The 17,832-nt window shown below is 42.6% G+C and overlaps 1 long non-coding RNA gene and 1 pseudogene across 4 annotated transcripts in view; both read left to right on the forward strand.

Annotated features, from left to right (window-relative positions):
- Positions 1 to 17,832, forward strand: part of LOC131765116 (uncharacterized) — a 112,942-nt gene that overhangs the window by 17,596 nt on the left and 77,514 nt on the right. For 2 of the 4 annotated variants that reach the window (XR_010835424.1, XR_010835423.1), the window contains exons 5-6: positions 1,492 to 1,692; positions 3,899 to 4,039. This is a non-coding gene — a long non-coding RNA (uncharacterized lncRNA). Of the gene's footprint in view, positions 1 to 1,491; positions 1,693 to 3,898; positions 4,040 to 6,419; positions 8,031 to 17,832 lie in introns of those variants that run through there. The other 2 variants (XR_010835425.1, XR_010835426.1) reach the window with 2 other exon arrangements.
- Positions 8,112 to 15,910, forward strand: LOC131765109 (serine/threonine-protein kinase MARK2 pseudogene; annotated as a pseudogene).

Here is a 17,832-nt window from a genome sequence, read left to right on the forward strand (position 1 = left end):
CTCATGACAATGCACAGGTGATCTTGGTGATTTCCTGATTAGAAGGACATGACGAGGTCCCACGTGCAATGGTGTGCCTGCTACAGTATTTTATGTTAGTCCTGGAACATATCATTTAAAAGAGTTTCAATTAAAAACCGGCCATGAGGAAATGACAGTCCCAAATTTTAACAGTGGTGATTTTGCATCTTCTGATTGTAGACTCTAGAGGGTTTTTTTGTAAAGAAATACATGTTTTTGTGCCAGCTACATGGGGAAGAGAGCTTTTACATTTTGTTTCATCTTCACAGCGGCATTAGGACCCCCCTGCAAAGTTTTATCCTTCTTTCTTTTTTTCTTTTTTTTTTTTTTTAATTTTATCCTTCTTGACATGACTGACAGCACCTTTGTTTGTAGAGGTCTAATGAACACAAATTAAGATGCTTTACAAACGTACAGTAGTGAGTTGTGTCTGTGCAGCCTCTTGCAAAAAAATACATATATATATATATCCATTTAACACATAGCACATTAGAGACCTAGTTTAAAAACATGCTTGATTTTATGAAAAGCGGGAAACTGAGATCACAGAGGGAAGCAAAGAAGCTAAGCTTGGGTTAGGGCCACTGCTTGGCACTGGAGTCAGAAGTGCCCTGGACTCACTTCTTAGCTGGGCCAAGTGGCTTCTTGATGCCCTCCGGGGACGTCACAGCCCTTCAGGCCACCTCTTCCTCCCAGTGCTGACAACAGCACTAGCTTCTGGGGTGTCATGAACCCCAGGGAAAACTTATCAAAGCTATAGACCTCTCCCTAGAAAACTATATATGATTCCATTTCCACATAACTTCAGGGCATTTACACACCTGCCCAATCCCATCCAAGGAAGCCTCGTCTGAGGGGCTGAAACTCCAAAGCAGAAAGAGGCTGTGGAGAGGCTCCCGGTGCTCGTTAGAAGGCCACCGACCACCCTACTCAGGCAACTATTTTTTTTCTCTAAAGAACTCTAAGTTGCATTCACATCAAAGCAGCTAATCTCCTGATGTCCCAAGATACCACATCCGTTCAGAACAGCCCTGTGGGCGAGACCCTGACAAGGTTGGCTCCATGCGGTCCGGTTTGCACAAGGCTTCGGGGTGGTCACGGTACCTGAGAGGGGTACGTACTATCACAGGAAGGCCCCAGGCAGTGCCGCCAGGAAGAGGGTTTCTTCCCCGGTTCGCGGCATCTCTCAGCCACCGTCTTGCAGCTCCTCGTGTGGACACAGTCCACCTTCCGAGACTGGAAGCTCTGACCACAGGCTGACGTACAGGGTCTCCAAGGGCCTGCGCGCCAACATGCGTCACAAGCCCCCGACGAGCAGTTCCTCCAAAAGGTGGGTCTGAAATGAGAAAAACAAACAAAAAAGTGGACAACAGGAGAAAGTGGGGTGTCACTTCTTGCTGGGATCAAGCCTTTTACTGTACTGTACTTTCCGTATAGCAAAGGCTTGACAATTCGGACCTTATTCAACAGGAAACTCATCTGCATTGCTCCTGGCTGACTAAGCAAAGTGGTGGAGGAATCACAACCTCAGTAGAGGCGAGCAAACCACGTGTTTCCATGAGCCTCCAGCACCACATCAAGGCACGCACCTCAAAAGACACAGTCTCCTGATGAGCTGGAGCAGATCGATTTAGGCAAGGAAGAGAAGAATGACACATTTGTTAACAAACTGTAAGCTCTGTTAAATAAGCACTTGAAATAGATTCTGGTATGAGTATGAATTTGTTTGTGAGCAATCTTCTCTGCTAAGAGGAGTGCTCTAGTTTACATTTAGGACACACTCTTAACTCGTGGTGAGAGCTAACAAAGACCTTTTGGGAAGAGGGGTCTACCTCTAGCCTCCTTCTCCTTTAAGACAGAACAGAAAGTAATGCCCTCTGTTTTGTTGTTGTCAACAAGGGTCCACTGTATGTGTATATTTATTTGACAACCATGTGCCAGAGAATTTTCCGAATACTTTACATAGATTGACTCCTTTAATCCTCACAACTACCCTACACAGTAGCTACTTAATTTTTTTAATTGAAGTATCATTGATTTACAATATTATATTAGCTTCAGGTGTACAATGTAGTGATTCAATATTTTTATACTTTATACTCCATTTAAAGTTATTATAAAATACTGGCTATATTCCCTGTGCTGTGCATTACATCCTTGTACCTTACTTATTTTATACCTACTGGTTGACACCTCTCAGTCTCTTAGCCCTGTCTTGCCCCTCCTCCATGACTTTCCCCCCACTGGTAACCACTAGTTTGTCTCTGAATCTATGAGTCTGTTTCTGTTAGAGTCATTTGTTTTATTTTTGAGATTCCACATATAAGTGACAGCATATGATATTTGTCTTTCTCTGTCTGACTTGCTTCCCTAAGCATATATACACTCCAGGTCTATCCATGTTGCTGCAAATGGCAAAATCTCATTTTTTATAGCTGAGTAATATTTCACTGTATATGTACCACATCTCCTTTATCCATTCATCTGTTGATGGTTACTTAGGTTGTTTCCATATCTTGGCTATTATAAATAATACTGCTCTGAAAATTGGGGTCCCTATATCTTTTTGAATTTATGTTTTCATTTTCTTCAGACTTATACCCAGGAGTGGAATTGCTATATCATCTGGTAGTTCTCTTGTTAGCTTGTTAAGGAGTCTCCATACTGTTTTCCATAGCGGCTGCACTAATTGACATTCCCACTCACAGTGTACAAGTGTTGGCTTTTCCCATCCTCAGCAACATTTATTACTTGTTGTCTTTTTGACAACAGATATTCTGACAGGTGTGAGGTGATACTTCATTCTGGTTTTGATCTGCATTTCCCTGATGATTAGTGATGTTCAGCATCTTTTCATGTGCCTGTTGAATCCCCTCTGATTTTTGAAAAGACATTTACCCTGGATGGTGAGCCACCTTAGTGCACCCACTTTGGGGTATCTGCTCTTGTTCCCTAAGGCAGGGCTCCTGGAACTGATGTATTTGTACCACATGAGAATGTCTCACCGTCCCCTAAGATGACTGGAAGAGGACCCTAACCTGAGCTAGTTCAATCACTGTCTTTCTCCCAGGAATCTGGAAGTTGCTGGAACAAGACATATAAACCTGAAGGCTGGAGTAGTGGTGGCCATACTCTGCCACATGGGCCAGAGAAGTACAGTAAAATAACATTCAGAAAGAACAAAGAGTGAAGCAGACACACACGGAGCTGCAGAGCTGAGAGGAGAAATGACTCCTCCTCATTTCTTGGTTACAGTCCTTCCTGAGGTGTCACGGCATTATCCCTTTGGATCGAGACATTTTTGTGTTCCTATAAAAGGCTCCCTATCAGTGCACATAATCCGTAAGGAGTGTTGAAACATCACTGGAAATGTAATTAGATGGAGAAAATTCTGATCACCTGAACTTCTCTAAGAGACTATTACACATAGTTGGAAGCAATAGTTTGATTAGCCAGTTAGGGGGAGACTCTATTAAAGGGTTTACTTAATACTGTCCCATCAAGCTGTTGATAAGACTTGTAAGAGGAAAAGGGATGAGGGTGTCCGCTTAACTGCAGGGTTTTTGTTTTCTCCAGTGGGTATGAACCTCAGGGGGGCGAGAAGTTGAGTTGCTTTGGACAAGAGGGCAGAGACTGAGTACTCTTCAGCCATCCCCTATGCAGAGATCAGCTTTTCTACTGAGAACAGTTGAAGAAATAGTCCAAGAATACTCAAAGAAAACGTTTGATAAGATGCCAAATTGTTCTATGTGAGAATGGTGGTCCTATCTTAATAAGATATTTCCCACCCTCTTTGTATAACTAATTCCAAGTTGACTTTTGTTGTTTCCAGCCCAAAGGACCTTAACTAATACAGCCTCTTTTTCTGCTTTGTTAGAAGACAGGGCCGGTGGGAAGTCAGAAGAAACTATGTAGCTTCCTAAACATGAAAGATGAGAGAGGCACAAGGAGCTAGAGACCAAGGCAGATGCTGAAACTCAGGAGGCTGGTCATTGAGGATGCAGCGAAAGAGTGCAAGGTCAGTCCAGCAGAGAGTGTCCCCTCCTTCCGGGCAGGGATGGGGATGGGGAGGCCGGAGCTAGGGGGACACAGTCTGGGCACCAACACTGTGCACACAATTGGAACTCGTGTTTTTCTGTGTAAAACATGAAAGTAGACATGGCAGCAGAAATCATAAGGTAACCCTGTTTCTACTAGTCTTTCTCAATTTCTCATGCCTATTCAGTCCAGCTCTGTTCCTACCTCAAATAACCCTTTTCATCATCAGCAAGATAGAACTACTGATTCTGTAGGGCAGTAGATTTCAAGTCTGGCTTACTATCAGAGGTATGTGGGCAGCTTTAACAAAATGTAGATTATGAAAGAATTAAAAACAAAAGAAAACATAAACAAACGAACAAAAGAGATATAGATTGCCAGGTTCCACTCCCTCTGAAAGATTCTTATTCATTAAGGGCCACTTGAGGCCCAAGAATCTTTCAAGACACTTCCCAGGGAATTCTGACTCATGGCAGAGGTTAGGAATTACCTCTTTGGGGAACAAACTCTCTAGGTCCTCCAGCACGTCCTCAGATCCCTGTGTTGTCTTCTTGCCATAATGTGGGCTAGTTTACCCTGATAATTCTCACTCCCTTTATAACTCTTTTCAGTGGAAGCCACACCTCCCAAACCCTTCCCAGGGCCAATAATAGAGGCTAGCAGATGACCTGCTCACCACTGATTCTCTACCAGTGGCCACTAATAATGTTACTCCTTGTAACACACCCTCTAATATTTACTGAGGCCCTACTATGGCAACTGGGGGTCTCCAGCCAGCCCACTGCATTGTAAAGTGAGATCTAGTACCTCACCTACCTTCAGCGAGCCCACAGGAAGCATGCCCAGTCAGCAGAAGAGGTCTGTGGGGGAAAATGAGGCCAGAAAACTGCAAAAGAAACCCACAGAAGCTCTCTCAACTAACCTAGTCCTTCTTCCATAAACCACCAGATATTTGGGGAAAACTAACAGCATGAAAGAAAAGTACTAGGACACTAGTACTAAAAGCTGAACAGCCAACCCTGGAGGAAGCAGAAACCATAGAGAAAATGAAAGGCAACTTGACTCTTTTCCCCCTTCAGGGTCTAGGAATTTTTCTTCTATTACTTCTTTTATGTCTGCCCTTTCACTTCATTTCCATATCTCTTTCTCTAAAATCCCACTTAATCAGATATCCTCCTGATAGATCCTTCCGTGCCTTTTATCCTCTCTATTTCTTGCTTCTTGTGTTGGTTGGAAAGTTCATGGCATATCCAAGGGACTGAAAGAAGGACAGTGGCTGGAACACAAAGAGTGAGACAGAGTGAGGTCTTGAATGAGGCTGTGCAGGGAAGTAGGACTTGACCTTGCAATATTTTATAGGGCACATTGTGGATTTTAGTCAACCTTTTCTCTAAGAGCAAGTGAAGCCTCTAAAGTGATGTTAATCGAGCAGGGAGACGGGGTGTGGTGGTGGTATGATCAGATTTGCATTTTGGAAAAGATTACTCTGGCTGCAGTAGGGAGACTGGGTTGGAAAGGAGCATGGATGGATGAAGGGAGACCAGTTGGATGGCTTGGCCAAGGGTGATGGTGGTAAAGATGGAAAAAAGTGGATGGGTTGGAGAAAAAAATACAAAGAGCCAAAAGTAACCAGAAAAGCACAAATTACAATAAGATATATTTTTTCATCCATCAGATTGGCAAAATTTTTTAAATATTGAAAACCTATATAAAGTTGATTAAAAGGGGGACTCTCATATATTGTTGGTATAGACATTTTGATGGTAATTTAGTAGTATCCAAATGAGCATTACTGTCAATTCAAGTCCATATCTAAAATTTATCCCATAAGAATATTACCCTTTGTGCATAAAGATGTTCCGGGATGTTCACCGCAGCATTTGTTTGTAATAGGGAAACAACTGGAACAATCAAATGTCCATTAGCAATGGAGTGAGGTAATTCAAGTACAGCAATTCAAAAGAATAAAGTGACTCATGTACTCGGATGGGAAAAAGGTCTATAATGTATTGATAAGTAGAAAAAACAAGTTTCAGAAAAATATAGCCAGTATGTTGTAAAGAAAGCTCAAACCACGTAGGTGTTTGTAATATAAATATATCTTTGAGCGTGCAAAGTAAAACATCTGGGATGATACATATCAATCTGTGTGTGGTCTCCCATCTTCCGAACAAAATTGGAAACTGGGTTTTCTGTTGAGAATAAGGGCAGCTGTTGCAAACATTTTCCATTCGAGGAGAATGGTTCTGGCTGGAATTGTTTTGGGAATAGGAAATGCAGCTGACCCTACATTGTCAAACCGTACTGAAGGCTCAAAGTAGAAACAGAGCCAATTGTCAAGGTCATCTCATTTTCTCCAGCAATACTCAGGATGTGGAGGAGGAAGGAAGAGCCGTAGAGTGAGCATCTTCTATGACCCAGGCTGCTTAAGTGCTTCACACTAAACCAATTAATCAAAACTTCCCGCAAACAAGATAACCTACAGACTGGGAGAAAATACTTGCAGATGATGTGACCGACAAAGGCTTGATCTCCAAGATATACAACCAGCTCATACAACTCAACAACAACAACAAAAAACAAGACAACCCTATCCAAAAATGGGCAGAAGACCTAAATAGACATATGTCAGAAGAAGAAATACAGATAGCCAATAGGCACATGAAAAGATGCTCAACATTGCTAATTATTAGAGAAATGCAAATAAAAACTATAACGAGGTTCCACCTCACACCAGTCAGGATGGCCATCATTAAAACGTCTACAAATAACAAATGCTGGAGAGGGTGCAGAGAAAAGGGAACCCTCTTACACTGTTCGTGGGAATGTGAGGTGGTGCAGCCATTGTGGAAGACAGTATGGAGGTTCCTCAGAAAACTAAAATTAGAATTACCATATGATCCAGCAATCCCACTCCCAGGCATATATCCGGAGAAAACTATAATTCAAAAAGATACATGCACCCCTATGTTCAGGGCATCACTATTCACAATAGCCAAGACATGTAACAACCTAAATGTCCACTAACAGATGAATGGATAAAGAAGATGTGGTACCTGTATACAATGGAAAACTACACAGCCATATGAAAGAATGAAATAATGCCATTTGCAGCAACATGGATGAAACTAGAGATTATCATACTAAGTGAAGTTAAGTCAGAAAGAGAAAGACAAATACCATACGATATCACTTATGTGTGAAATCTAAAATATGACACAGATGAACCTGTCTATGAAACAGAAACAGAATTACAGACATAAGAGAATAGACTGGTGGTTGCCAAGGGGGAGGAGGCTGGGGGAGGTATGGAGTAGAAGGCTGGGGTGAGCCGATGTACGTTTGTATATATAATGGATAGACAGTAAGGTCCTACTGGATAGCACAGAGAACTATATTCAATACTCTATGGTAAGCCATAATGGAAAAGAATATTTTTAAAAAAGAATGTGTATGTGTATAACTGAATCACTTCGTTGTACAGCAGAAAATAACACAACATTGTAAATCAACTCTACTTCAATTAAAAAAAAAACCAAACAAACCTCCAAACCAGAATTTCACATGGACACCCCACTGTGCAGATCAGGAGGTTAGGTAGTCCAAGGTTACACAAGAATAGAGTGGTAGAACTCCAAATTTCCCCATTAGTGTTCCCTCTTGGCTTTCTCCTCACTTTCTCTGGCTGGAGCACGCTCCTCTGGGGTGGTGGAGTCGCCAGACCGAAGGGGTCTGGGTGACCTCTGAGTGACCTCAGGGAACAAAGTTCTTCTATCCCTAAATAATCTGTCAGCTCAGACTTCTATAAAAGAGGGAAGCATTTTTTTTCTTGTGTAAGCCCCTTAACGAGATAAATGTTAATTTTATTCTCTGCTAAAGTAAATTTTATTCTCTGCTAATAACGTTGGACGTTATTCTGTGCCAACGTCCTAATCAAACAGTTTCTAAACAAAGGAATAAAATAGTTCATTGAAAACACTAGGTTACAGATATAATCTGTAAACCTAAATGAAATATTATTAGGCTTCATCAGCTTTGTATATAGAGGGAAAGATACCTGTCTATTCTCAATGCTACTTTTTCCTTTCTCTTTGGGGTGTCTCTGTATGTTGAACATCCAAATAATTTGTAATGATAAATAGTACATGTTAATGCGTATTTTGGTATAATACATACTATTGAGGATGGCACCATGAGAAATCATAATTTAGTAGTAACTGTCCATTATGAGAGGTGGTACAGAGGACAGATGATGCCACTTTCAGGCGATCATAGTCACTACTGAGGTGGCAGAGGTTGTGTGCTGCCCTAGGGCGGGGCCGGTACCTCCTGTCATCACAGCCGGACTCAGAACAGTTGAGGTGTTGACAAATTATATGATGCTGCTGCTGCATCCTCACAGCTCGACCCAGGCAACGTCCAGGACACTGGAACAAAAGCACAATGCAGTATAAACAACGTTGTGAGCTCATTCATTCTGGGGTTCCAAAACCATGTGCTGTGGCGGCATTGCTAAGGACTAGCTACAGGGGGTCAGCTGTCCCCAAGGGAAGTTAGGGAGGATGGAAGCCCAGCTCTAAGGACCAGACAGGCCTCCTTCAGAGCCAGAAGTTTCCTTTCCTCCTCTTTTCCCACAGAAACTTAGACCACGTGTGGGCAGAAGGGGAAAGGACAGGGCCAATCTGTCTGTAATTGACCAGGCTTAGGTTCAGAAATGACTGTGCTTAAAACCATAAGCCATGGGCAGGTTTGGGTTTTCCTGCTCAGAGCAAAAATGAAGGCTCTGTGTTGAGGTGAGTTCAATTACAGAAAAAACATATTTTGACATGCAGTTCTTAAATTTTTCTGTACTCATAACACCTATTAATTTTTCTTGTAATTTGTTTTATGCTTGAAAAGGTCTTTCCTGTCCAGTCCAGTTTAATTACTTTTCCACTGAGCACTTTAATCAAGTCAGAATTTATTCTGATGAGCGTGATGTATGTGAGTTTGGGCTCTCATTTTACTTTTTTTTCTTACATTAGTTGACCAATTTCCCTCATACAGTCTTTTTTTTTTCCTAACATTATTGTGATATAATTCACATACTGTACAAGTCACTGTTTAATGTATACAATTGAATGGTTTTTAGAGTTGTGCAACCATCACCACAATCAATTTTAAGACATTATCACCATCCCCAAAAGAAACCCTGTCCCCTTTAGCATCTACTCCCAATTCCTCCCATGGCCTCTCCCCCTCAGGCCTAGACAACTAACTCTTGAGCTACTTTTTTCTCTAGAGATTTACCTATTGTAGACACTTCGTATGAAGAGAATCATACAATATGTGGTCTTTTGTATCTGCCTTCCCTCCCTGACCATAATGTCTTTAAGGTTCATCACCTTGTAATACATATTAGTACTTTATTCTTTTTAATGGCCAGATGATATTCCATTGTACAAATATACCACATTTATCTATCGGTCAGTTATTTCCAATTTCTGAAGTTTTATTATGGGTTTGATTTGAGTTATTCCCACTTTTTGGTTCTTATAAATAATGCTGCTATGAACATTCACATACAAGTTTTTGTGTGAACCTGTTTTCGTTTCTCTTCGTTACATACCTAGGAGTAGAATTACTGGGTCATATGGTAACCCATACATTGAACCTTTTGAAGAACTGTCAGACTGTTTTCCAAAGTGGCTAGACCATTTTACATTCCCGTTTGCAAAGTATTAAGGTTCCAATTTCTCCATGTCCTCATCAACACTTGCTACTATCTCTCTTTGTGATTAGCATTTTGCTAATGACTAATGATGCTAAATATCTTTTCCTGTTCTTATTGGCCATTTGTAAGTCTTTATTGGAGAAACGTCTATTCAGATCCTTTTCAATATTTTAATTAGTTTATTTGTGTTTTTATTATTGAGTTTGAGTGTTCTTTATACATTTGTGTGTGTGTGTGTGTGGTATGCGAGCCTCTCACTGTTGTGGCCTCTCCCGTTGCGGAGCACAGGCTCCGGACGCGCAGGCTCAGCAGCCATGGCTCACGGACCCAGCCGCTTTGCGGCATGTGGGATCTTCCCGGATCAGGGCATGAACCCGTGTCCCCTGCATCGGCAGGCGGATTCTCAACCACCGCGCCACGAGGGAAGCCCTCTTTATACATTTTAGAAACAAGTTCCCTTTCATATATATGATTTTAAAATACTTTTTCCCACTCTGTGGGCTGTCCACTTTCTTGATCATGTCCTTCGTAGCAAAAAAAGTTTTTAATTTTGATGTGGTCCAATTTATTTTTGTTGTTGTTGTAGCTTGTGTTTTGGTGTCATATCTAAGAAACCATCTCCTAATCCAAAGCATGAAGATTTATGGCTACATTTTCTTCCAGGAGCTTTATTGTTTTAGCTCTTAAGTTTAGGTCTCTGATAAATTTTGACTGAATTTTTTATATATGTTGTAGGCTAGGAATCCAAGTTCATTCTTTTGTATGTGGCTATTCAGTTGTCCTGCACCATTTGTTGAGGAGATTATTCCTTCCCCATTGAATGGTCTTGTCACCTTTGCAGAAAATCAGTTGACACAGATACATGGATTTATCTCCAAACTTTCAACTCTCTTTCATCAATCTATGTGTCTATGCTATGCTAGTACCACACTCTCATGATTATTACAGTTTTGTAGTAAGTTTTGAAATTGAGAAGTCTGAGCCCTCCAACTTTGTTCTTTTTCTAGATTGTTCTGGCTATTCTGAGTCCTTTATATTTCCACATGAATTTTAGGATCAGCTTGTCAATTTCTGCAAAGCAGCTGGGATTTTGAAAGGGATTGTGTTGAATCTGTAGATCAGCTTGGGGAGTGCTGTCATCTGAATAATATTAAGTCTTTTGATCCATAAATATAGGATGTCTTTTCATTTATTTAGATCTTTAATGTCTGGGAAAAAAAACTTTCTGTAGTTTTATACTATTTATTTTTTTTGAACTATTCTTCCCTCTATGATGAGCTGCCTTTGAACTTTAAACTCATTTTACATGGGTTTGTTTCTGTACTCTAATTATATTCCATGACTCACGTCTATTCCTGTACTAATGCTGCACTATTTTACTACAACAGCTTTGCAGCATGCTTTGACATCAGATAAGGAAAGTCTTTCTATACCTCTAGTAATTCGCTTTTCTAAAAATTACTTGTCCTCACTCATTCTCCCATATGAATGTCAAAATTATTGTTAAGTTCCGAAAAAAGAATTCTACTGTAATCTGAATTGGAATTACATGTTTCAGTTCACTTAAAGGAATGGACTGTTCAACTTTTCTCTTATGTGTTTCAACAGTGTGTTACAGTTTTCTTTATAGGTTCTGTGATGGTTAATTTTATGTGTCATTTCTCACCCATACCTGATCAGGTGAAATTTAATGAGGCTTTGGACTTGGATTCGGTGTTGGAATGGGTTAAGACCTCTGGGGATATTGAGATGGAGTGAGTGTATTTTGCACATGAGAAGGACGTAAATTTTGGGGGGACCAAAGGGCATAATGTTATGGACCCGTTTCTATCCCCTCAAAATTTATATATTGAAGCTCTAACCACCAGTGTGACTGTATTTGGAGATAGGGTCTCTAAGGAGGTTAGAGGTTAAATGAGGCCATAAGGGTGGGGCCTTAATCTGACAGGAATAGTATCCTTATAAGAAGAGGAAGAGACACCAGAATTCTGTGTGTGTGTGCATGGAGAAGAGGCCATGTGAGGATGTAGTTAGAAGGTGAAGTCTGACCCCAGAAAGAGAAGTCTGACCCAAACCAACCCCGACAGCACCTTGATTTTGGACTTCTAGCCTCTAGAACTGGGAGAACATAAATTTCTGCCGTTTAAGGCACCCAATCTATGGTTTTCTCTTATGGTGCCCTGCAGACTAAGACAGGGTCTACTACACATTTCTTAAGCAGTTTTTCTCAGGTATTTTTTATTATAATAGCATTCAAGGTGGTATTTGGAATACCGGTTCTGAGACTTCTGTGCACATATTACTAGTGTTCCTCTGCTCCTTTTCTTGAAGTCTGCTCTTGTCCCTATTGCCTCAAATCCATCTATCTTGTGGCTTGTTATTGAGCTGCTGCATTCAAAGGTACCCGACCTTGGTTATTAACCTTTGTACTGGAGACAGAGACACTATGATTTCCAAATGCAATCCTTGAGGTCAGACACATACATTCATCTTAGAGACCAATCAGACTTTTCCCCCAAATTAAAAAACACAGTATTAGAAACAAGGTGATGATTTGTATGTGTGTGTGTTTTATTATATATTAGTCTCTTAAATCAAATAGAAAACAAAAAGTGGAGCTACAAACCAAAGTTATGATAGTACTAGCTTTTCTCATTACCCGTCTATCTACTTTTACCAGAGGTCTTTATTTCTTCATAAGGCTTTGAGTTACTGTCCAGGGTCCTTGACTGCAACCTGAAGAATTCCCTGTGGCAGGCAGGTCTGGTGGTTAAAAACTCTCTCAACTCTTGATTAACTGAGAACGTCTTTATTTCTCCCTCATTTTCGAAGGAAAGTTTTGCTAGATATAGGATTCTTTGTTGACGGTTTCTTTCCTTCAACACTTCAAGTACATTGAGCCATGCCATCTGGCCTCCGAGGCTCCTGATGAGAAATCTGCTCATGACCTTCCCGGCAATTCTTCTCTCAGCTTCATAGACTTTCATAACGTACCTTATCGGGTCTTATGCAACAGAACATTTTGTATAGTATTGTGAAGTCAGTTAAGTTGTAACATATTTTGAGACCAGAATTTAAGGAAAAGGAATTGAATATTTCAAGTGTAGACATTACGAGGTCTTTAAAATTATTACACATTTTCAAACTAGAAATAAAAAGGCCACTGAAGTATCCTACAGATTTTAATTTATAACAAAGTGAATACCAATATCTAATAACACAAGTAAAGAAAAATTTCTTTGGGATCCTTTTTCCTAAGTGTAAAGGGGCCTTGAACTCAAAAAGTGAGAAAACCACTGTGGCTTATCCCCAGCTTTGATGGGTCCATTTCTTGCTCTGACCTCACAGTGCACCACTGTTATGAACTTCACAGAAGCCCTATAGGAGCCCAGCTGGGACCAGGTTTTTGGTCCTTAGAGCCCAGGAAGCTGCTTTTGGTGACCTGACGGCCTTGGACCCACAGTTACCTTGTTTTTTCCTTGTTTCTGCCATTTTGTTGATTTTTTTTTCTCTTTACTCCTTTTTATTTTTCTCTCTTCTTTGCCTTTTTCTCATTTTTCTTTATTTTTCTCTCTGTATTATTTCTTAAGAGTTTTAAATTTTTTCTTCTCAATTTTTTGGTGTTTCTTTTCCATTTCTTCTGCTTTGCTTTCTTCCTTTCTTCTTTTTCTCATTTTTATCTTAATTTTAGTTAGTATTGCTAGATTAGTACAGTTCGCATAGTCAGTATTGTTGGTATAGTTAGCATAGTTGGTATAGTTAATACTTTATTAGCATAGTTAGTGTAGTTAGTAGTAGTTAGCGCTGTTGGCACAGTTAGCATAGTTAGCGTTGTTAGTTAGGATAGTTAGCATTGCTAGTTAGTGCTGTCAGTCAGTGTAGTTAGGTCACAAGTATGCAGGGCCTCACAGCCAACTGTGCTGACAAGGAGGCTCATATTGATGATTATGAGATCCTCCACACCATTGGCGAAGGCAGCTTTGCTAAAGTGAAGCTGGCCCGGCACATTCTGACCGGGAGACAGGTGGCTGTAAAGGTCATTAAAAAGAGGCGTCGGAGCTTCTCAACTTTCCAGCAGCGACTTTTCCGGGAAGTGCACAGTATGAAGGCTCTGAATCACCCCAATATTGTAAAACTGCTGGGGGTGATTGACACGAAGGAGACAATGTTCTTAATAATGGAGTACCTCAGTGGTGGGGACATGTACACCTACTTGAACATACATGGCCGTATGACAGAGGCACAGGCCCGAGGCCCGTTCCAGCAGCTGGTCTCTGCTCTGCAACACTGCCACCAGAGGGGCATCGTGCACCGGGACCTGAAGCCACCGAACCTCCTCTTTGATGCCAACATGAATATAAAACTCACAGACTTTGGCTTCAGCAACAAGTGTGATGACAGCAGGAAACTGGACACGTTCTGCGGCACAGTCGCGTATGCTGCCCCGGAACTCTTGCTGGGGCAGAGGTACAGCGGCCCTGCGGCGGACGTGTGGAGCCTGGGAGTAGTGTTCTACAACATGGTAACTGGGTCCAGTCCCTTTGTGGGAAAAGACGTGCAGGAGCTGCGGAAGCAAATCTTAAAAGGGCAATATCCCATTCCAAATTACCTGTCTGTGGAGATAAGGAGTTTATTACAAAAAATGATCTCCCTCAAGCCCAGTGACAGAGGCACCTTACCTGACCTCATGAAGCACCCATGGGTGAATATGGGCCAGAAGAAGCCACTCCAGCCACCCTGTGAAGAGGACCTGGAGGTGACAGTGAGGAGGATTCTGGACTCGATGTGGGACGAGATCCAGGACGGAGGAGAAGGCAGTGTGAGCTCCAAGAAACCAATGGTGGGGTCCTCCATCATAGCTGCAGGGCCCTTCTCCTCCGGGGACCTCAGTGGCAATGAACTCGAGCCTTTTCCAAGCCCTGAGTTGTCCACCCTGGAAACCAGGCGGCTCCACCAGGGAGAAAATATGCAAGAGCAGGAAGACCAGCAGGCAGGGCAGAAGACCAGTGAGCCTGCCTGTCCCCCACCCAGCCTGGACTCAAGGACTGCCACCCCCAGCCCAGCCCACCAGTGTGGCCCTGGAGCATACCCCTGCACCAGCAGCAGGACTGGAGCCCCAGCGGGAACCAGCTGCCCCCTGCATGTGTCCAACACTGGAAGGTCCTCCCACGCTGCACAGCCTGAGAGTATGTCCTCATCCATTCCCTTTGGCCACAGCCAGAAAAAGCAAGGGGTGGCTGGGACAGTCTGGAACTTTTTAAAAAGGCATCTTGGTGGTTGTTGCCAGCTGCCCAGCAAGAGGCGTCGTAATAAAGTGAGCCCATCTGAACCCCATGGGTGACCGAGGCAGGAAGGTCAGGCCGCCGCGCTCCCTGGGACCCGGTCCAGTGGAAGGTGACTGTGTTCTCTGCACGGCCTTCAGAAGCATCGTATCCAAGACCCTGGCCAGCTCAGAGGATGGTCCGGAGCAGCCAGGGCAACAGAGAGGCCACGGTGGCTGCAGGTCCGCCCCTCAACCCTCACCTGGGTGAAACTTCAGAGACTGGAGTGTCATTCCTGTGGCACGTCTCCCCTCCCCCAGTCTTCTGTGTTCCGTGTTGGTGGGGGAGGGATAGTTCTTGTTCCAAGAACTCCTTGGTTCTTCCAATTCTAGTTAATAAACTTGATGCTCCAGAAGGATGTATCACACTCTGCTTTGCGTCTTCCCTGCACAGAATTGGGGCTGTGCATTTTCCAGTTAGACAAGTGTGTAACCATGTAGTGCTCGGAGTTAATCAGAACAACTAAAGGGAAAAATGACCTAAGAGAATTAGCACAATGACTCCCAACAGCAACAACTGCTGCCCTGCAGGGCAGAAATGCAGAAAGTGTGAAATACCTTCCTGCACTAACATTACCGAACATTTTCAGAAGGGCCGAGGGGAACTTTTGGTCCCTGCAGCCTGTGTTAACGACAACAGAGAGGCCCTTAAGAGGATAAGAAGGTCCCGTGAACCAGCCTGTGCGCGGTGTGGTAAGGTCCCTGTGCAGCTGAGTTTCATGACTGTCACGCAGCAGTTGGGCTCTCCTCTTCCCCCGTGCGGAGGGGCCCTGATGCATGGGTGTATTTTATTTTTTTGATGTGCACCATTTTAAAAGTCTTTATTGAATTTGTTACAATATTCCTTCTGTTTTATGTTTTGGTATTTTTGGCCGCGAGGCATGTGGGATCTTGGTCCCCGACAAGGGATCCAACCCGCACCCCCTGCACTGGAAGGCGAAGTCTTCACCACTGGACTGCGAGGGAAGTCTCTTTTTAAATTTCATTGTTTTGATGCATGGGTTTGACCACAGGGACTGGATGATTATACTAGATGATCATACTTTCAAAACACTGGATTGGTCAGCGTTCCCTGGTTCCCTGGTTCAATAAGCCCTTGAACACACGGGTGACTGGGCAGGGTCTTCTTCCCAGAGGCCTCTCTCTGGGGGCACATGCTCTCAGAGGCATCACCTGCACAGTCCCATTGGCTCTCGTGCGCTTACAGGTCACTTGCCGACGGCGGAATCCTTCACTGCAAGACACAGAGCACTCTGACCACGTGCCCGTGAACCACCTAAACAAAAAAGTACAGGAGCTTAGTAAAGACAGGTAGGACAGATCCTACAGGAAGTGCCTTCCAAAGGAAAAATCGATCCTAACATGATGACTGTTTCAGGGCCCTCACACGTCTCTCTGGGAATGGGCAGCAGCACAGATAACTCCCAGCCATATGCTCAGAGTTGCTTTTACTCAGAGAAGCAACAGAATCACCACATGGAGACAGCCAATAGAGGGGCGGGATAGAGCCGTCTTCAAGTATGTGAGGAGCCATGACTTGTGTGGCTTCATAGAGGAGAGCTAGGGCAAAATTAGGTGGAAACTTCAAAAAGGTGGGTTTCAACTCACTGAAACCAAAGGGAAGAAAATATTGCTAAAATCACCTATGTGCTCTTTGTGCTCTGAGACATTTGCATATTTTCTAATGTAATTGTCATCTTGTTCCCATTCTTACAATGAAGACACCGATGTCCACAGGGTTAAATAGCTATGGTCACATGACTAACATGCCAGCAAAGCTGGGACTGCTTCTAGATTTATCTCACCCTAAAGTTCATAATGATTAAAGGAGACTGAACTAGGAACTGGACACCTTGGAGATATTGAGTGCTCTGTTACTCAAGATGTTCGAGCTGCCACCAGGATGCTGCAGAGTAGGGGTTCCTAACCTGAGCCCCATGGTTCTCCAAGGGAACCATGGACTTGGATGGGAAAAGGATTACATCTTCATTGTCACTAAGCTCTAACGGCAATTGAGTATTGCCTTCAGTTGTAAAAATGCAGGCCACAACATATAGTAGGAGTAGCAGCAATACCTGTGATTTTGTTACCAATAGAAATCATAGCTGTTTTCACATGACATGAAAATTGTGGTAGGCATCCAAAACAGCAATTACATTCATCACCATTTCAAAGTCAATGGTACTAGTAGATCCTATTATTTAGTGTGTTAATAGAGAAGCAAATTTACTACTACATCACATTTAAAACTCCTTCAGTAACTGTATTTCAATATAATTAATTGGCTTCCTTTGTAATCAAGTATATTTTATTTTATAGATTTAAAACCCTTGTTTGAGAAGGGAGCCATAGGCTTCTCTAGACTACGGAGGGCTCTGTGGCACTGAAATGTGAAGGACTCCTGATGGAGAGGGATCTAGGGTTAGATGATCTCTACTGTTTCTTCTAGGTATGAAAGTGTATGACTCTGTTTTTTTCTAGGAGTGGCTAAAGGCTTGAGAGTACTTAATAAATAAGGATAAACTTCCCAATGTGAATTCTCACTTTGTGAGAATCAAGAATTGACATAAACCAGTTTTCTTGGATCAAATCCCTCCTAGTTATTCTAGCATCCGTTTGCTGCTTCCTGAGGGACAGATGACTCTTGCACAAGCTCTTCCTTTGAAGGATAGGAAGAGCTCATGCCAGAGTCAAGGTGCCTGCAGCACTGGAAGACAGGTCAAGGTGCCTACGGTACCCA

Source organism: Kogia breviceps, chromosome 11, assembly GCF_026419965.1.
Source record: "Kogia breviceps isolate mKogBre1 chromosome 11, mKogBre1 haplotype 1, whole genome shotgun sequence".
In the NCBI taxonomy this organism is placed as follows: Eukaryota; Metazoa; Chordata; class Mammalia; order Artiodactyla; family Physeteridae; genus Kogia; species Kogia breviceps.